Source organism: Echinops telfairi, unplaced genomic scaffold (assembly GCF_000313985.2).
Source record: "Echinops telfairi isolate 266 unplaced genomic scaffold, ASM31398v2 ScPeMD7_2;HRSCAF=8, whole genome shotgun sequence".
Classification (NCBI taxonomy): domain Eukaryota; kingdom Metazoa; phylum Chordata; class Mammalia; order Afrosoricida; family Tenrecidae; genus Echinops; species Echinops telfairi.
This window is the reverse complement of record NW_022103898.1, coordinates 26,097,987-26,117,366: the sequence shown is the minus strand read 5'-3', so window position 1 is coordinate 26,117,366 and position 19,380 is coordinate 26,097,987. Positions and strand designations below refer to the sequence as shown.

At 42.3% G+C, this 19,380-nt stretch overlaps 1 protein-coding gene across 5 annotated transcripts in view; it reads left to right on the top strand.

Moving 5' to 3' along the window:
- Positions 1–9,891, top strand: part of ANO4 (anoctamin 4) — a 390,715-nt gene extending 380,824 nt beyond the window's left edge. For 4 of the 5 annotated variants that reach the window (XM_045292178.1, XM_045292181.1, XM_045292174.1 and 1 more), the window contains 2 exons: positions 8,902–9,034; positions 9,117–9,891. The gene's annotated coding sequence lies outside the window, so the exon portion shown is untranslated. The remainder of the gene's footprint in view (positions 1–8,901; positions 9,035–9,116) is intronic. The other variant, XM_045292172.1, reaches the window with a different exon arrangement.
- The last annotated feature ends 9,489 nt before the right edge of the window (positions 9,892–19,380 follow it).

Sequence of the window (19,380 nt, the reverse complement as noted above, 5' to 3'; positions counted from 1 at the left end):
TCCACTGCTGGTGGGCCTGTAGGTATGTACAGCCACTATGGAAATCGCCCTGGCAATATCTAAAACAGATGGAGATTGAGCTACCAAAGGACCCAGGAATCCCCCTACTGGGCATATACCCAGAAGAGGCAAGAAACAAACCACAGCCAGGCATCTGTGCTCCAATGTTCATCACGACACAGTTCACAATTGCAAGGAGTTGGAAAAAAACCAAATTTCCATCAACGGATGAAAAAACTGTGGTACATACATACAATGGAGTACTACACATCCCTAAAATGCAGCGATGAACACATGAAACACATTGCCCCATGGGAAGAACTGGAGGAAATCATGCTAAATGAAGTAAGTCAAGCACAAAAGGACAAGTACAACATGAGTCCACTGAGGTAAGCTTTAAAAAAAACAAAAAAAACAGGGCATAGGGGAAAAGTTACTATATACATACATCCCTGGGGTGAGGTCCAGCAACTATGGCAGGGGCCAAGCCAAATCCAGGGATACATATAGCAGCCAACTAAATAAGAGGTAGGAAAAAAAGGGGGAAAAAGTCAAAGGTAGAGGGGGAGCAGGGCACTAATCCACCCAAGGGGAGGGTATTGTTTATGTCTCCACATGTGAGGGGGAGAGAGACCGGGCTTCAACCCGATACGCCAAGATATGAATACAACATACCGGCAAGTACCAGGGAACCAATAGAGAGGTCTTCAGGGCCAGCCACAATTCCAACTATGTGGGTGCCAGAAGAAGCCAGCTCCTAGCACAATCACTACGGGTTTGGTAGGCGCAATTGTACAGCGATAATAAGTAAATATTATAGTAAAGTTATAGAGAGCATGAGAGATAAAAGAAATATATAGAAATAAATGTAGTCAGACACATTTCGTGGTAGCATGCTTACCTCAGCCCCGCTTAGTAATCCACGTGGAGGGAGGGAGTCCGAACTTTAATGCTCCCCAAGCTTTTATACTCTCTGGGGATATTGGGGACGTGCAAGCCCCCACATTACAGGTGAAGACATACGTCACAGGAAAGGGTTGTGCTACAGGTATTACAGTGATGGGAGGGGGTGATCTAGGGACATATGCACTATGGAAGGAGGGATTGGGGGTGTACATGCAGCAAGATCAGTGGATCCTAGATTTCTGGTAGCAGCTTAACTTGGTTTTGGGTCTCCATAGGAACCATTATCAGTTTGGGTGTGAACTCCGCCCACAGGAACCAAACTAATGGCCTTAGGCTCCAGAGAGAGGTAACCCATTGTCTCTAGCATCAGGGAGCAGGCCCCCCACCCCCCCGTGGTGGGATGAGACAGCAGTCTGGCCGCAAGTATCTGACTTCCCCCCACATGTGGGCACCCCCACCCCTCAGAAGAATGCACTTCAGAGGACAGACAACCCTGGGGCTACAGCTTGGGGAGAGGGCTGTGTCCGATTAGAGCACACAGCACACAGAAGAAACACAAAGGGACGGAGAAGCAAGAGGGGACATCCTGGCCCACCAAGCTCCAAGAAGATGCTCTTGCTTGGAGCAGACAACACACAGGGAGGACGCAGGGCTGACACCTGAATTTTTGTTGAATTAATTTCCCATCTTTTGACACAAAAATGTTTTACTAATAAGTCCAGATTCATTAGTGTTCTGTTTTTACTAGGTCCAGTCCACATAACCTCAGCAATGGACCATGTGATGTCTTATAGAAGGGGAAGACTATCAAGGTCCCTAAGAAATAAGTTATGGCATAAATTTGGAGAGTTGGTATACCCCTGGAGGAATGGTGCATGGGTGAAGTCAGACGTCCTCTGACTTCACAAGGGGAAAGGAGAATCAAGCTCAGCAGTAGCTCAAGGCCAATTCCTTTAAGGCAGAGGTCAGACATGCTTTCATCTTCCATCCTCATTTACCAATTCTGAAACCAACTGTCCCTTCCTGAGCACTCCACTTATCTGCTGGGCTCAATAATTCCTTGCAGTGGCCACTCAGAACTCACACACCGTACTTAACTAGTATGGGGTGCCTTGGTCTGCATTTTCTAAAGAAGCAAAACCAGAGAAGCTCATGGAGAGGTACACATTTATACTAAATAAAATGACTCACACAGTTGTAGATGCAGGCAAGTCCAAACCCATGAACTTCCTCGTTCATGGGTTAGGTATTAGGCTGGAGATTCTTCCTGACTCATGTAACTATGGGTCCTAATGAGCCCAAGATCTGCAGGAAATCAACAGGCTGATGGCTACAGAGGCAAATTAATCCTAGGTCAACAGGTGAGGTCACAGGCTGCTGGTGATTGCAAGGATCATTAGACAATATGATAGGCTATTGGCTCAGGTCAAAAAGTGCCAGAGATTGATGAACCAGATGCAAGATTAAGACCCAACAAAAAGCAAACAAGCTTTCCCATAGTGCCACTTATTTGGGAAGCAGGCCACACCCCCAAGGCAATTAAGTACATCAGGACTGTGACCTTAGTAAACTTGTTGGATTCCATCCTAATCCCATCTCATTGTGGAGACTTAAACCCGATCAGCTGTGATTATATTGTATTAGACCATGTGGGATTCCAAAAAAACAAACACTACCATCAAGTCAGTTATAACTCAGCGACCTTAGACGTCAGGGTCAAACTCTCCTCTCTGTACTTCTAAGACTATAACTATTTACACATAAAGAGAGCTTCATTTTCCCCCTGGTTTTGAACTGCTGACCTTGTAGTTAGCAGCTTAATGCATAACCACTACACTACCTTAGGGAATTAATAGATGTTACCTGCCAAACCACTGAGAATCCTGGCTCATCCAAGTTGACACAGAATTCTAACATGGAGTTTATTAGGGAAAATTTTTAAACTCCACAACAAACTCATTTCCCTTGAGTCAATTATGAGTCAAAGCAATCTGAGGCCATAAATCTATACAGGAACCAATAGTCTCATCTTTCTTCAAAATATGCCTGGTGTGTTTGAATCACCACTCTTGTAGTTAGCAGCCCATGCTTCCCAGACAGTGCCACCAGGTCTCCACCCTTAGGAAGTTAGAATGTTACGATTCAGAATCAGAAATGCTCATTGTACAGTTCTTGCGGTGAGGAGCATCTCTTCTCAACCATGTCCATAGACACACCCCTCTTTAGTCCTTGACCTTGCAGATTTGCAGGTATTTGGCCTATACCCTACCAGGATAAATGTTACAAAGTTCTTTTAGGACTACTGATAAATGCCCAAAGCGAATGCCACGCCACTGTAAGCATTAGCCTGAAGGTACTCAACTCTAGTTGTAAGGGCCTGCAAAGTTGCCTCCCCATGGAAGTGCCTGGAGCACCTTACTTTGCAAGCCACCTGCTCCAAAACACTCTATTTTACTGGCTTTGTGGACCAGGAAGCAGCTTCTCTGTCTTATGCTCTTGCTTCTACTGTTGCACCTAGTCTCCATTTCTCTGACACCATACCTCTCTGTCTTCGGGAAGGAGGTTTAGCACAGGAATCTTGGGCTCTAACATACACTCTACTCATGGTTCTTCTTGCTTGGTGGTAATGAGATGACCCCTTCCCAGCTTCTGATGTTGCTTACCATATATACTCAAGTATAAACTGACCCGAATATCAGCCAAGGCACCTAATTTTACCACGAAACTGCATGAAAAATGTGCTGAAAAACTCAGCTTATACATGAGTACATACGGTACTTTAATTTTAGCAGAATGGAAAAACTGACCAGTCCCCTCAATAGAGTTCCATACATCTGATGTGCACAGTCCAATGTCCAACACAGTCATTTGGTGGGAGTTACAAAGACTATTGCTAGAAGAGCCATAGCAAATCACTACACCTTAACTCTTGAAGTAGAACATTGAAAGTGGATCTTCTGTTCTTGAGAACTGAACACAAATTGCTTCTTGTGATCCTTCAAAACCAGAATTGAGAAAAAGGCATTGGACAGATCCATCACTGCATATCAAGTAGTAGGAGTTCTCAAACAATGAGATCACAACTGGAACAGCAGCTGCAATAGTAATCTATTGTCCTTCTCGAAGATCCACCGGTTTCTTGCACAGGTTAAATAGGCTAATTGAAGGGGGAGGTGGTGGGAATCATGACCTCTTCATCTTTCAAATGCTAGATGGTGACATTAACCTCTTCAATACATCTAGTATACCAATTTCTTTGATTTTACTATTTTCCTAGGTATAGACATTTCTAATGCTCTCCACTTGACTTTTTCTACCATAATAGTCTTTATTGTAGACTTGCTTGGGATCCACTGTGGGAGCTCTGCCAGTTGCTGGAGTATCTATTCCAATTATGCATTTTGGGGAACTGGGAATATCACTACAGGATGATTCACGGGCCCACTGGACCCCCCGTGAGACAGAGCTGAATTAACAGGCTATTGGGCTACAGTGCCATTTGGGATCTCCTGGAATTTGTTTCCATTCAGAGCTAGTATCCACTAATCCAGAAAGGTTGTTTCCTTTTCCTCAATGAAATAGTCACTTGTAAAAGGCTGTAGATTATCTTGGGGAGGCTGGGAGAAAGAGGAACAGATTAAATTTTGGACAATGTAGGGGGATCCATCTTCAAAAGGACTGTACCTTGTCCCCTTCATATAAGAGATGGTAGCTCTGGAATATGGTTCAGTTCTGGAGTTGACGGAGGGACCATGACTCTTCTAGCAATTTAAGTTCAACTGCCACTTACTTGCCCTGGAATTCTTCTGCTTCTTCATACCAAGTAAATATTTAATGCCATCTATTTCACTCCTCGGGATACCATGATGAGTAATTAACATAGGGGTTAAACTCTTCTGATTACTGCTTTGACTCCTCTATCCATTAGAATAGCGACCCTCAACTTGTCTTTGTTGATTAAGTGCTGCCCCCTGGTCCTTACCAAGACAGGGCCCAATCAACACCATTGAAGTTAAGTATCATAATTCAGTTAGGTAAGTTCCTACTGTCAAAGTGGACTGACATAATGCAGTAATCACAGTAGTCTTTAGGGATGCTGGGAGTTCCTTCACAAATGTATTCCTCACTACTGTGGTAAAAGGTGTGCCCTCTTAGACCTCCATGTGTGGTTCTGTTTAGAATGTTATAAAAGGCTGTGAGTTAGTCTTAAGCATTGTGTTGTAGACCACGTGCCCTAGACTTGGCTTTCTCATTCTCCATCTGTACCACCAGCATTCTCTTGGTGCTTCTGTTCCCATAACTGCAAAAAGGAAAAGGAAAAAAAAGTATTTGGAACAAACAATACCTTAAGATTCCTAGCTTTCCATGATTTTTGTTATAAGAGCTGTAAGAGCCCCCAATAAAATAATCTTTTAATAAAATAAATATATACATGATTTTATATATAGAAAACCCCAAAGACTGCACAATAGAATTGCTGGAAATGATAGAGGAATATGGTTGAGTGGCAGGATATAAGATAAACAAGCAGAAGTCAATTGGATTGCTATACACCACTGAGGGGATTACAGAAAAAGAGATCAAGAAGGTAGTACCCTTCACAATAGCCAAGCACAAACTGAAATATCTAGGGATATACCTAATGAAAAAAACAAAAGATCTGTACAAGGAAAACTACAGTACATTATTACAAGAAACCAAAAGGGACCGTCACAAATTGGAGAATATCTCGTGCTTGTGGATTGGAAGACTCAATATTGTAAAGATGTCAATCCTGCCTAAGGCACTGTGTATGTTCAATGCAATTCCGATACAAATCCCAGCGTTATTTTTTTAAGAAATGGAAAATCTGACTACCAACTTCATATGGGAAGGGAAGAAGCCCCAAATTGGCAAGGAACTGCTCAAAAAGAAGAAAAAAGTGGGCGGGTTTGCATGACCTGACTTTCAAACTTATTGTATAGCCACAGTTGTCAACACAGCATGGTACTGGTATAATGATAGATACTCAGACCAATGGATTAGAACAGAAAATCCAGAAATAAAAACAGCAGCAGATAGACAAATGCTCTTTGACAAAGACCCCAAAAATATTAAATGGGAAGCAGATGCCCCTTTCAACAAATGGTGCTGGAAAAAAATAGAATTAGCCTGCAGAAGAATGAAACAAGACCCTTACCTCATTCCATACACAAGAACAAATTCAAGGTGGATCACAGACCTCGAGGTAAAATCCAAAACTCTGAGAATCATCAATGAGAAAATTGAGACAAAGCTAAAAAATAAGGAAAGATACATACCCAGAGGATGATAAAATAGACAAATGGGACCTACTAAAGATTAAAACACTTGTGTACATCGAAAGATTTCATTGTAAATGGAGAGAAAATGTTTTGAGAAACGATGTACAAATGCGCGTTACACAATTGATGTGTGTATGGATTGGGATAACAGTTGTATGAGCCCCTAGTAAAATGTTAAAAAAGAAAAAGAAAAAAAAGAAAGATTTCATTGAGAGAGTAATAAGATAGCCCACAGCCTGGAAAAGAGATTTAATAATGACATAACAGCTTAAGGGCTTATTACTAAAAATCTCAAGGATCCTGCAAGCTTACAACAAGAAAAACACGAATAGCCCACTGAGGAGGTGGGCAAAAGACTTGACTTACAAAACAGATGCAGATAGCACCTGTGCTGAAAGGCATCCCGCCCCCAACCCCCTGTTATAAGCCTTTAAGGCCCACAGAGGGGTGGGGGAAGAAAAACAACTGCAATGGGGGGTCAGGGCACTAACCAAACCAAGGGGAGTGTATTGTTTATATTCCCACAAAAAGGGGAGAGCAAAACTATCCCTCATTCTGGGGTGCCAATCGGGGGCTCAGCTCAAGACATGAAGCCCTCTCCCTAAATGACAGTGCTGCAGAGGACAGCCCTGAAGATACAACTCAGGGAGAGCGGCAGGTCTGACCTGCACATATGGGGCAGATCAAGAGCGCAACCGACCGGTGATGGGAGAGAAACCATGAGGTCCCTGAAGAATCCCAGTCGTAGAATTCTGACTTGGGGGAAGCACTTGGCACCCCATATATGAACTAGTTAGGAATTACTCATAAGGGGCCATACTGAAAATTAAAGGCACAACTCAGGATGGTGGGCAGTAGACTGCTCCATCCCTGACTGCAGGAATAGCAATGGGGATTTTTAAGATGCTCACCTTTTGGACACGAATGCTGAAGACTAAAAGAGTGTATGTGGTGTTAGGTAAGCAGACCAGGACATGAAACACTGAAAGAAATGGGGACTGACTGATGCTTTATAACCTGTCCTTCTCTCTAACAGAGAGCTATCTATCTGCTCTATGGCAGGATCCCTGTTAGACTTGTGACTATATGGGTGTGTGTTTGTGTGTGTGTGTGTGTTTATCTATACAAGATATGCAGGATAGGTAATTTTACAGCGGTTCCTGGGGAGCATGGGGGTGGTGGGGGGCGTGAGCAGGGAGCCAACAATGACGGGTACAGGGGAATATTGAGTGTTCTAAAATTGATGGTAAGGAGAATGTAGCTTTTCCTGGTCATGTTTGATTAATCAAAGTGCATCTGAGAGGAATTACTGAGATGTGAATAATGGGTAAACATAATAGCGTGGTAGGAGGGGGGAGGAAAGAAGAAAAAATATATATATGTGTGTGTGCATATATATATATATATATGCAAATGCAACAAGGAAGCAGATGGACTTTGGTCCTGTACTTAAATCTTACCTCAGTACAAGAACAAGTATGACAGTCCTAATAATGTAGCATTATGTGATACCTTCCTGACACGATTGCTGAAGACTAAATGAGTGCATAAACAAATGTGAAGAAAGCTGATGGTGCCCAGATATTAAAAGATATAGTGTCTGAAGGCCTTAAAGAGCAACCATCTAGCAGGAAGCAACAAATCCCACATGGAAGAAGAATACCAGTCTGTGTGATTTTGAGGTTTCGATGAGAAGAGGTATCAGAAGTTCAAAAACAAACAACCAAACAATGTAAAAGGCCATGGCTGTAGACTCAAAACCCACCTGTAAGATAATTGGACAGTCCCCCTCAGAAGGACCACAGAGAAGGGATGAGCCACTTAACTATCCTCAACTTCTTTAATATTCCTACTCTTACTATTATGGTTTTTATTTGTTTTGCTTCACTAATCATGTTAGATTTCATTTGGATATTTAAGAGTGTTCAGTACATGAAAGCCAAGATAGATAACCCTTCAGAAACAGTAACAGGAGTAATGAGTCCATGAGGAAATGCAAAGGGGGGCAGGTGGGAGGGGGAGAGGGGGGAATTGGGAGCTGTTAGCTTTGATGACTATATAATTCCACTCAGTGGGATTGAACAACAGAATTACATGTGAATGGAGTTATTGGATTATGTAAGATATGGGGGTAGAGGGAACAATTATAGAAAACAAAAAAAGAATAAGGGTTCCTGGGGACTATGGTGGGGGAGAGAGGGGATAAAGTGGAGCTGATATCAAGGAATTTAAGAAGAAAAATGTTTTGAAACTGATTGTGGTAGCAGTTGTACAACATAGCTTGATGTGATTGAACTATGCAATGTTATATCTGTAAGAGCTCCCAATAAAATGATAAAGAATGGGGGAGGGTCCCTAGCTTTAACCTTCTCAGATACTTTGATTTGCTTCTAGATGCTTCACTCCCCTCCCCTCTTCCCTGGTTCCCATCGGCCACAGGAGGAGGACAGAGGACTCTGTAGGGAGACAGCTTCCCTTGGGTGGGAGCCAGACCTCGGTGAAAACGATTGTTTCTGGGTATTCTTGCAGCCAGAGACCCTACACCTCGAGACTACATTGGGCTGCAGGACCAGTGACCCCTTGGGAATTTTCCTGGCCTCCCCCTTATGGGCTGCTTTCATCCCAAAGAGACCATTTCGAACTTTTGTTTGAAAGCATAGTGTCTGTTTGTCTGTCTCTATTCCCCCAACAGTTGTCAGGATGTCACGTTGCTTCAGGCTGCCTTTCTGACTCAGTTTGTTCATCTGTAAAGCAGGCATAATAATGTTTATACCGAACCTGACTCAGTTTGGGGTCACAAATTCTTTGAATGCCTTTGATGCATGGTAAGTACCAACCATTGCACATCCTGTTCTTAAACCATTGTGTGTACATGTGATTCTGATACTTCTTTTCCTGTTTTTCCAGGTAATAGTCCCTTTCCAGGCCAACGACCTGAATTCTGTTTACTTCTCCCAGCTGTGCAAAAGCACATACAAGTGAATGACTACAAAATGCAACCGCAGTGCATGTCGCAGACACGGCAGCAGTGGGCGGGCCAGCACCCTGGAAAGGACTGCCCGGGGACTCCCTCTGCAGCCCGGCACACCATTGCTATCTATCCATAGACCATTCTTGACCAAGCAAGCATGCACTTCATGGGCAGTTCCACACTCACGTTTTTAAAAACCACGGGGAACTTGTATATGGGGCCTGTTTTTCAGCCTGTTTGCTACCTTTTTTGCATTCTATCCCATGTGAATTTTACAGACACTGGGCTTAAACATAAAAAGGGGTGGGGTGGGGTTGTTCAGACATCAGGACATACATTTCTAGAATGTCATCCTACAGTCCTAATTCCACATCACCAAATGACTCAAACAAGACCCTGTTTACAACTTTTTCTTTGTTGTTGTTTTTTAATTTTAGATCTTTATGAGGAGATTACATATGACGTATCTATAGCTATGTGTATGGCAATAGATGTATTTCTGTGTGTACATATGTACAGTCATGTATTCCTACATATGTACAGACAAATACAGAGCTATATAAAAGTACATAGAGATTGCTTACTTGTAAATAGGACATGAATGATGAATTTTCACATCTCAAATAGTCATCAACATGAAGCCACGTTTAATGCTTGTATAATGTGATGCAATAAAATTTAAAATAAATTTATGCACATGGAATCCTTTCAGCTGGGTCTCCTGAAGTTCTGTTGGATTTTCTTCACCAAGAAAACAGAATGACAGTAGCATACAGTCATTCCTGAAAGTTCCATCACATCCCACTCCCAACATCCCTGAGAAACTTCCTGACCCGGCAGAGCACCTAACCTTTTCCTTCTCGTCTCAGTTTTCCTCTTGCTTCCATTCCGTCTTATAAGGCAGCCAGGTCAACGAATTGGAAAGCATTAAACAGAGCTTTGAAATTTTCATTCACACAGTTTGTTGAGAGAATATGAACTACAGCCAGTGTACGTGCGATACAGTTGATGACTCTATTTGCCCTTATTTACCGCATGGCTAGTCCCTGAGTCATGACAACCCTCTACTCCCTGTAGAAGGCCATTCTGTGGGCAATTCTCAGCAGGAATTCACAGTTCTTTCTTCCTAGTCTCTCTGACTCTGGAAGCACTCCTGAAACCCACCCAGCATCCCAGCAACACCAAGCCCCACAGACAGACAAGCAGCAACTGCACTTGCCTTGCCTGGGAACTGAACCCAGTTCTCTATCATGGAAGGCAAGCATTCTACCTCCAAACTACCACTGCTTTGCCTACCAGTTACTGTGGTGTGCCGATGAATCGATTCTGACACACAGTGACCCTCACAGGATTTTCCCATATGCCTACTAGTAAGTCTTTGTCAACAACAACAACAAAACCAGAAAAAGGAAAGAGGATTTTCTACGCCATGCTCATTGTGACTGCTGATTCCAGTGATTCAGATGCGGTTGAAAACTGGGTTGTCACCTGACTGTTTCATTTGGGGAAGCCGAGAGTGCCCCTGTTACCGTGCAACCAAATATCATCTTACCTTGACTGTGGGTTCGCTTGAGCTGATTCCTAAAGCCCCAGTGCCCCTTGGGAACAGAGTAGTTATGGGCAGGCTAGACCTTCAACAGTTTCTTAGCTTTGTTTTGATTTTTCAGCCTTCCCCCTGACACTCCTGAACGGAACTATCAGCCGTCAAACTCCAAAGCCACTGCCATCGAGTCACCTCTGACTCATAGCGACCCTCTGTTAGGGGTTCAACCATTCAGGAGATGCCCTTTAGGGGATCTGAAAGTGAGCGCTCACTGGATTTCTTTCCAATCATTGGTCAGGATATCTGTGAAATACTTCACACTAGCTCTGGGAAGCGGCATTTCCTAGGAAAATCTCAAGAGGCGAAGTTCCAAAAAGATGGCTTGCCCTGTGGCTCAGCTTGATCACTTTTGTTCGCCCCATCGAAAACTCCACCCCTCAACCATGGCCCAATGTTGCTGTTGCCGTCAGGTGCCTTGGAGGCGGTCCCAACTCACAGCGACCTTCAGAGCAAGGACAAACCACTGCCTGGTCCTGGGCCACCCTCACAGTTGTTGCTACGTTTGAGGCCATGGTGGCAGCCCGTGTCAATTCATCTTGGCCGAGTCTTCGTCTTCTGTTGCCCCTCCGTTTTACCAAGCAAGGAGACCCTTTTCCAGGGACCGGTCTCTCCTGAAAACATGTCCAAAGTACATGAAATGACATCTCACCATCCTGACTTCTAAGGAGCATTCTGGCTGAACTGCTCCCAAGACAGATTTGTTTGTTCTTCTGGCAGCCCAGAGTACTTTCCAAACTCTTCACCAGCATTCTAATTCCAGTACGCCGACTCTCTCTGCTCTTGTTCAATTGAATAGCGATGGCCCAATCGATCCCTGGATGGGGCACGTCCGGGTCTGCTCTCCTCCTCCTCAGGCAGGCAGCATGGGGGGCAGGCAACGAACTGCCGAGCTCCTCCTTGTGTTTGGATCCTACCCTGCACGTTCAAATTGTACCGTGTCATCAGGGCAAGGCAACAGTCAGGGTAAATCAGGAAACAAAGAAGAGGTGTTCTACTCCTGTGAAGAGTTGCACAGCCTCAGAGACCCAGGGGGACAATTGTACCCTGCCTTCTAGGGTCGCTGTGAGTCTGAATTGACTCAATGGCAATTGAATTTGATCGAATGGGTTTGATTTGATTTATTAAGTACATTTTCTACCTAATTTGAGCATAAACTGAACCTAAGAATATACTATGGCCATCAAGTTTCTCTCCTTCGTGAATTCAACCTTTGCTGCTCCGAGTGCCTTTAGTCAGCATGATTCCTGGTCTGTTTGTAGCATATAATTCTTTCTTTTTCTCCTTCCTCCTCCTTCTTGATGCCTCCCTTGTGCTCCCCTCTTTTTACTTCTTCCCTCTTTCTTTGCTTTCTCTCACTCCTTTCTTTCTACCAGCACAGTGAATACCCTGCTTCATCTTCCTTGTTTTTGGTTCACGGGACATGTGACTACGTTAAGGCAGTGGTTCTCCACCTTCCTAAGGCTGCGGCCCTTTCCTACAGTTCCTCATGTGGTGATGACCCCCCAACCATAACATTATTTTCATTCCTACTTCATCACTGTCATTTTGTTACTGTGAAAGGGTCATTCGACCCCCAAAGTGGTCGCGACCCACAGGTTGAGAACTGCTGCCTTAAGGCGTTGTTAGGGTTATGGTTTGAGAAAACCAAAGCAAGTGACAGAAGAGAATTTTGGATGACCTCTGTAGGACATCAAATGTTTATTGGATGAGTGTGTGGTAGTGAAAGATAAATAAAATAATCTGGCCAGCAAAATACTAGCATGTGCTTCTGGTGAACTTTGTTTCCTAAATTGGTGATGGAAAGTTTAAATTGTAAGTCAGAGTAAGTCTTCCATATCTGAGGATGCGCTAGTCTACCTAATTAATCCTAGAAGTCTTCACCAGACTGAAACATTAGAAACGTCCAACTTGAACAATATGTTCTTCATCAAACCTCAGGGAAGTGTTGATTTATGCAAATATTGTCGTTGGTTTTTTTTTAAAGTGGAAATCTTTCTCTGAGTATATTGTACGTGTTCCGGGCTTCTTAAGCAAAGAAAGTTAAAATGAATATATCCTTCCTTTGACAGCTCCACATCACCTGTGCATTTTGTTATTCTAAGGTAGAGTAGAGGTGGATGACGAATAGGAGAACACAGGAGGGGTGAGGACCAGGCAGTAGCCTCCTCTGGCTTTGACATTCCAGAACCTGGAGTGATCCTAAAGAAAATCCTAGGAAAAGTTTCAACCCTGTATCCTGGCTTTCAGAGCTGATGACCCACTTATAAATCCTTCTTTCTTTCACCTTCATAGCAAATCTTACCCTGCTCATCTCACATCTCACCCTCTTCCGTAATGGCCGATCCTTCCCCTCTGTCCAATGTTTTACTGGTACTTTCTCTCCACGCACCAGGTGTCCTGACCTATTTCCTCCCTCCTTCGCCTGTACAGGATGTTTTTAGCTGAGAGGATAGTTCTCATGCCAAAGTTTCAGCTTGTATGTCTCCCAGCAAGTCCTTCTCACTGTAGATGTGCCCCACCTCCCCACGAGTCTCCTGTTACACACTCTGCCCTACTGGCTCGTCTCTTTTCCCTCTGCCATACTCCTTGGCTATTGCAGGCATCCCTGTCTTATCTTGCAAGTTAGCTTGTCAGTGACAGATCAAGAACCAACCAACCACACTTCTACTTCCCCTAATATACCTAAGAGGCCTTTGGTCAAGTTTTCAGTCCTTCATAAGATATGCAAATCAAAAGGGTGGACATCCTTAATGCTAACTTAGAGCATGCAGCTTAAGCTCAACATCCTGTAAATATATTTCAGCATGAAAGAAACCAGGGCACGACCTCAACTCTTATATCATGTTTTAGTGGAGAGCTGAAGCAACCCAGATGGCTTCTTACATTGATGAGCTAACTACTGTTTTCCCAAGACCATTGAGTAATTTCCCAAGGTTTCCCATCGACACCCAGGATTTCAACATCAAGAATAATCAACACCAACAACCACAAAACAAAACAAAAAGAGAGAGAGGCTTGCTTAACATTGTTTCCATTACATAAGTGGTTCTAAATACTTGAAGTAGGCAGTTTAGACCCGAGTCGTCTTCTGATTATGGGACGGGACAAATATTAGAGCTGTTATCATTAGAACTATGCACATCCATATACAGCTTGTACAGAGGTTAGACCGAAGCAAGTAATTGTTAACTCTCGTTAGTGCAGACCTAGCTAATCAGAAAGTTGAATCATTTAGGTGGCTGAGTTCCAATAACCCAAAAACTCACTGCCATAGAGTGGATTCTAACTCATAGCAACTCTATAGGACAGGCTAGAACTTCTCCTCTGGGTTTCTGAGACCTTAAATCTTTATGGGAGTAAAAGCCTCATTTTTCTCCTGTGGAGCAAGTGGTGGGTTCAAACTTTGGACTTTGTGGTTAGCATCTTAGTGCACTGTACCACCAGGGCTCTTTTGAGTTTCAATATGCAAAGCAAATACTATGAACAAATAGAGGAAAGACTTAAATAATTTATAGGAATAATTTACATAAAGTCATGTATCGCATGATGTCTGTGCAGGTAACATCTGACCCCATATAGATCCATGGTTCCAAACCCCATGAAGCCTATCATATTAAAATTTTGAGATACATACAGTAGAAACGTGCTATTGTGCAACAAGCATCCAAACATCATTATTATTACTATATTCTCATGTTAAAGATGTTTTAGTGTATCTGGAATGTTTCATTGAGGTCTTTTATGCATAGAAAGGTATGCTATATACTAAGACAAACATTTGACTAATTGACATTAGATATGGACTATATTAAGCTATTCTAAACTACATACAAATTCAACTGAAAAACAGATTTAGGAATGGAACTTATTTGTAATCCAGGGACTGCCTGTTTGTGGTATGGTATTTACATAAGATCCAAATCATAAAAAGTCATATTTCATAGAACATATCATGAAAGTTAGCACATAACTATCCACTCACTAATTAGAAACCCAGCTAATTATCCCTATAATCTAGCTCCATAGTTCTCAAACTTTAGCATACATCAGAATCACTTGTGTCCTACCACCAAGGTTTTTGATTTAGTATATTGAGATATACGTAGTGTGGGGTCAAGAATTTCAATAAGTACCTAGTATCCAGGTGATGCTAATATTGTTGGTCAGGAATCATACCGTGGAAACAGCTGATCTAGTCTGAGATGTCTTCAGCTAAAAGGTGATAGCTGAGTAAAGACCAGAAAAGGTCAGGAGGTAAGCCATTGGGATACCTGGGTGCTCTGTGCAGAGGAAACAGCGTGGGAATGGGCTATAGGCCTGTGGAGCAGGAATGGACCGATAGAGAGGTCAGAAAGGTGCTGGGAAGAAGGAAAAGTGGCTGTGCAGATCATGTCCCTTCTTTCAGTCGCCAGATCCCAACAAGAATGGGAAGCGGGAAATGTTTAGACATGTATGTCCAGATCCTCTCTAAACTTACAAATTCAATAAGTTCATCACTTTAAAAAAATTTTTTTTACAAAGGGTGTAATGAGTAAAGAGAAAATTGATGATTGGAACTAGAGCTGAAAAGACTGAAGAAAATTATCTGTAAGCTGGGTTCTTAGCATCGAGCAAGCGTTTTTCAAACAAAAATCTGCGAAATGGCCAGGGGGTGGGCAACCAGGCAAGTGGGAGTTAGCTTGTAAGCAAACAAGCAAGAAAGGATGCTATATTTAGCACACTGTGGGCTGCTCAAGGTGACAGATCCAAGTTGTTTTTAAGTGCTGTCAAATAAGTTCTGGCTCATGGAGACCCTATGCACAATGGGAACAACACTGCCTGGGCCTACACCATCCTCACAATTGTTGTGTTTGATCCCATTGTTGCAAGCCACTGGGTCAATCCATCCCATCATGGGTCATAACCTTTTTCAAGGTCTCTCCATTTTCCAAGGATGATGATGTTCTCCTGTAACATGCCCAAAATACACGAGACAAAATCTCAGCACCCTCACTTCCAAGGACATAGAGTTTCAGTACCAATAAAAACTGATAGACATTCAAACATTTCAAGAAGTAGCATATGTGCAAGAACCAATGGTCCTGACAGAAGAAGTTCACGCCACATTGAAGGCATTATCCAAAAAAGGGGTCCGGGAATCGATGGAATTCCCATTGAAATGCTTGAACAGTTGATGAAGCACTAGAAGCACTCACTCATCCATGGCAGGAAATTTGTAAGACAGCTACTAGTTGGCCAACTGATGGAAAGAGATATATATTCATACCCATTCCAAAGAAGTATTTGTAACCAGCAGGATGCTCGAATTATAGAACAATATCGTTAATATTGCATGCAAGTAAAATTTTGCTGAAGATTGCTGATGTCAGATGGATCTTGGCTGAAAGCAGAGAATACCAGAACTACGTTTACTTGGGTTTTTGAACTGTGCAGAGGCATTCAACTTGTGCATTATGACAGACGGCGGATAGCCTTGAGGAGAATGGGAATTCCAGAACACTTCATTGTGCTCTTGAGGAACTAGTCCAGGGACCAACAGGCAGTCCCTGGAACAAAACAGGGGAATGCTGCATGGGTTAAGGGAAAACTCACAGAAGAGGTGTGAGAGTTGTGTCCTCTCACTGTATTTATTCAATCTGTATGCTGAGTAGCTAATACGAGAAGCTGGACTATATGAAGAAGAACGTAGCATTAGGTGCCAATAAATATTTGTGGGAATCCCACCAAGCTAAGGAGTATGTTTTATGCAGTGGAGGCACAGAACTCTTTGAGCAGGCACACGAGGGATCTTATTCTTCTCTTTGGGAAGACAGCTGGGAACTAGGACAGTGGTTTTCAAAGGCAGTGCTCAGAAGCAGAAAGGGTTTCCCAAGATGAATATGTTTCAGAGAAGATAATTCACCTGTTTCTAATATATCAAACACAAGGACGATTGTCTAAATGGCCTACCTTTAAAGGAATGGAGTCCTGCTATTACAGTGAAAAGATATTTAAGGATAAATCACACAGCCCATGATGCTTGGATGAAAGTGGAGATTATTGCCAGTGAGGATGCCAATCAAGAATCAATATGTCTAAAACTGATCATGATGGCGATTGTACAACTTTCTTGATGGGATTGAACTGTTGAATGGTATGATATGTGAATTATATGCCAATCAAATTGTTGGGGGGGCAATAAAGAAATATCAACGATACAAAGTTAAGAAAAAAATTTTAATGAAAAAGAAGCAACATGGAAATACCTTAAATAACAGTTTTATTGTTTTTCTGCCAGGTATTCTTTAGTATCTTTTCATTCATATTTTTAAACTCTGTCTTATAATCAAGTTTTGTGTACCTCTTTTATTCTTATTAACTATATAAAAACTAATTTTCAGAATATTGTTTTTCTCTTAAAACAGTCATTAGGGAAATAAGTGGGTTATTAAATTATTTGAATCTTACCCCTAGCTCTGACTTTTAACTACTCGGCATCACACAAAATGAAGCACTCTCCAGGCCACTCTCACGATTATTGTGTTGGATTATCGCTGTACGACATCAAGCCATCTCATTGAGGGTCTTCCTCTTCTTCAAAGGCCCTCTGCCACACATGATCTGCAGTAGAACCCCGGTACTCGACATAATGTCGAGAAAATGTTGCATCGAAGCTCAAACAAAATTTCACAATCCGACCAGACGCACGTGATCTTTGTAAACTAAAGCAGTTGGTGTTTCAGTCACCTGGCTTTAGTTTGTGTTGTTAGTACGCGTTGTTTAAACCTTGTGCGGCTGTGTTCCAAGCGTTTTGCTATAATTTTCTTAGTTTTTGTAGCTTTTTGTACTGTTTTTAGGTAAAAAAAGAGAAAGAGTTGGTCCTAAGAAAGACATTTGTGAAAAGAATCATCGTGATAAGGAACTGGTTGACCGTGGTATCGATATTGTTGATGATAATTCAGTAAACCCTTTTAGAAAACAGTTAAGGAAACACCGACAGCAGACCACATTCAACAGGTGGTTGTTTTTTTTTTAGAGAAAGCCAGGCAGGTCCTAGTGAAAAACAGGCAAAGAAAGGAAAAAACTCCTGAAAAGCAGCTACCAGTTGATTTTATAGAAGAGGATTCCCCTTCCAAACAGTGACTCTCCACACCTCCTCTCCACATCCGTGTCCACAGATCCAGATCCTCATCCATCTCAAGGTATGGGCCATACTGTAGTTGTTAAAAACATTTTAAATGTTGTGTTTCTTATTTAAATTATATTATTGAACTATGAATTTATCTACTTTGAAATTTCTGTGTAATGTTTTGTATAAAAAGGCAAGGTTAGGGTAAAAACTTGGTGGTCGAGAACAGATTAATCCATTTTCAGTTATTTTTTATGGGAAAAATTGATTCAGAACTCAACTGCATCACATCTCAACACTCCTTCTAGAACGGATTAGCGTCAAGGTTTGGGGTTCTACTGTAGTCTCAAAGGTAAAAACAAATTCTTTTCCATCAAATCATACAAATATCTCTGCTAGCCACAAGGTCAGCAGTTTAAGTCCAGCAGAAACTCTGAAGGAGAGTCAGGGCTATCTATTCCTGTAAAGATTTAAAGTATTGAAAACTCAAAGGGACAGTTCTACTCTGTGAGATGAGACACTCTAGAACAGCAGTTCTCAACCTGTGGGTGGCAACTCCTTTGGGGGTTCAAATGACCCTTTCACAGGGGTCACCTAAGGCCATTGGAAAATGCATATTTCCAATGATCTTAGGAACCCAGACACAGCTCCTCTCACCATCTCCAAGCGGGTCTGCTCACATGCAGATACACCCACATACGAGTACCCGGCGTGATGACATCATCACGCCAACCCCATCACATACACCCTGTACAAAAACAGTTGTATGTGACAGGGTTGGCACCATAATGTACTTATGTGAACCAGTCACACGTGTGTAGAGAGCAGCTACTGTGTAGAAAGAAGCTGATGTGTTGAAAGCAGCAACTCTGTTAAAAGCAGCTACTGTGTTGAAAGCAGCAGTATTGGAGGTAAAATGACACTTCTTAAATTATATTTACATACTGTTTTTGTGATTAATCACTATGCTTTAATTATGTCCAATTTGTAACAATGAAAATACATCCTGCATATCATATATTTACATGATGATTCATAAGAGTAGCAAAATGACAGTTATGAAATAGGAACAAAAATAATTTATGGTTGGGGGGTCACCACAACATGAGGAACTGTATGAAAGGGTCACGGCATTAGGAAGGTTGAGAGCCACTGGTTTAGAAGATAATATAGTTTGAATTTAGGAAGTTGAAGGAGCCCTGGTGGCTCAGTGGTAAAGTACTCAGCCACTAATCAAAAGTTCCATGTTTGGGATGCATCAGCTGTCTGTGGGAGCTTGCTTCCCTCTGTATCAGCACACTTGGAAATCATCTGGTTGGTCCTAATCTGTCCTACAGGATTGCATTTTATTCCATGACAATTATTTTTAATTTGGTGGAAAGTTAAAGAAAGCAGAAAGAAAGAATGCCTAAATCTAGACGTGCATGTGTGGAACTATGGCAGTAAATTTAATCAATGGATGCCCCGTACACTTCAGTAAATTTCATCT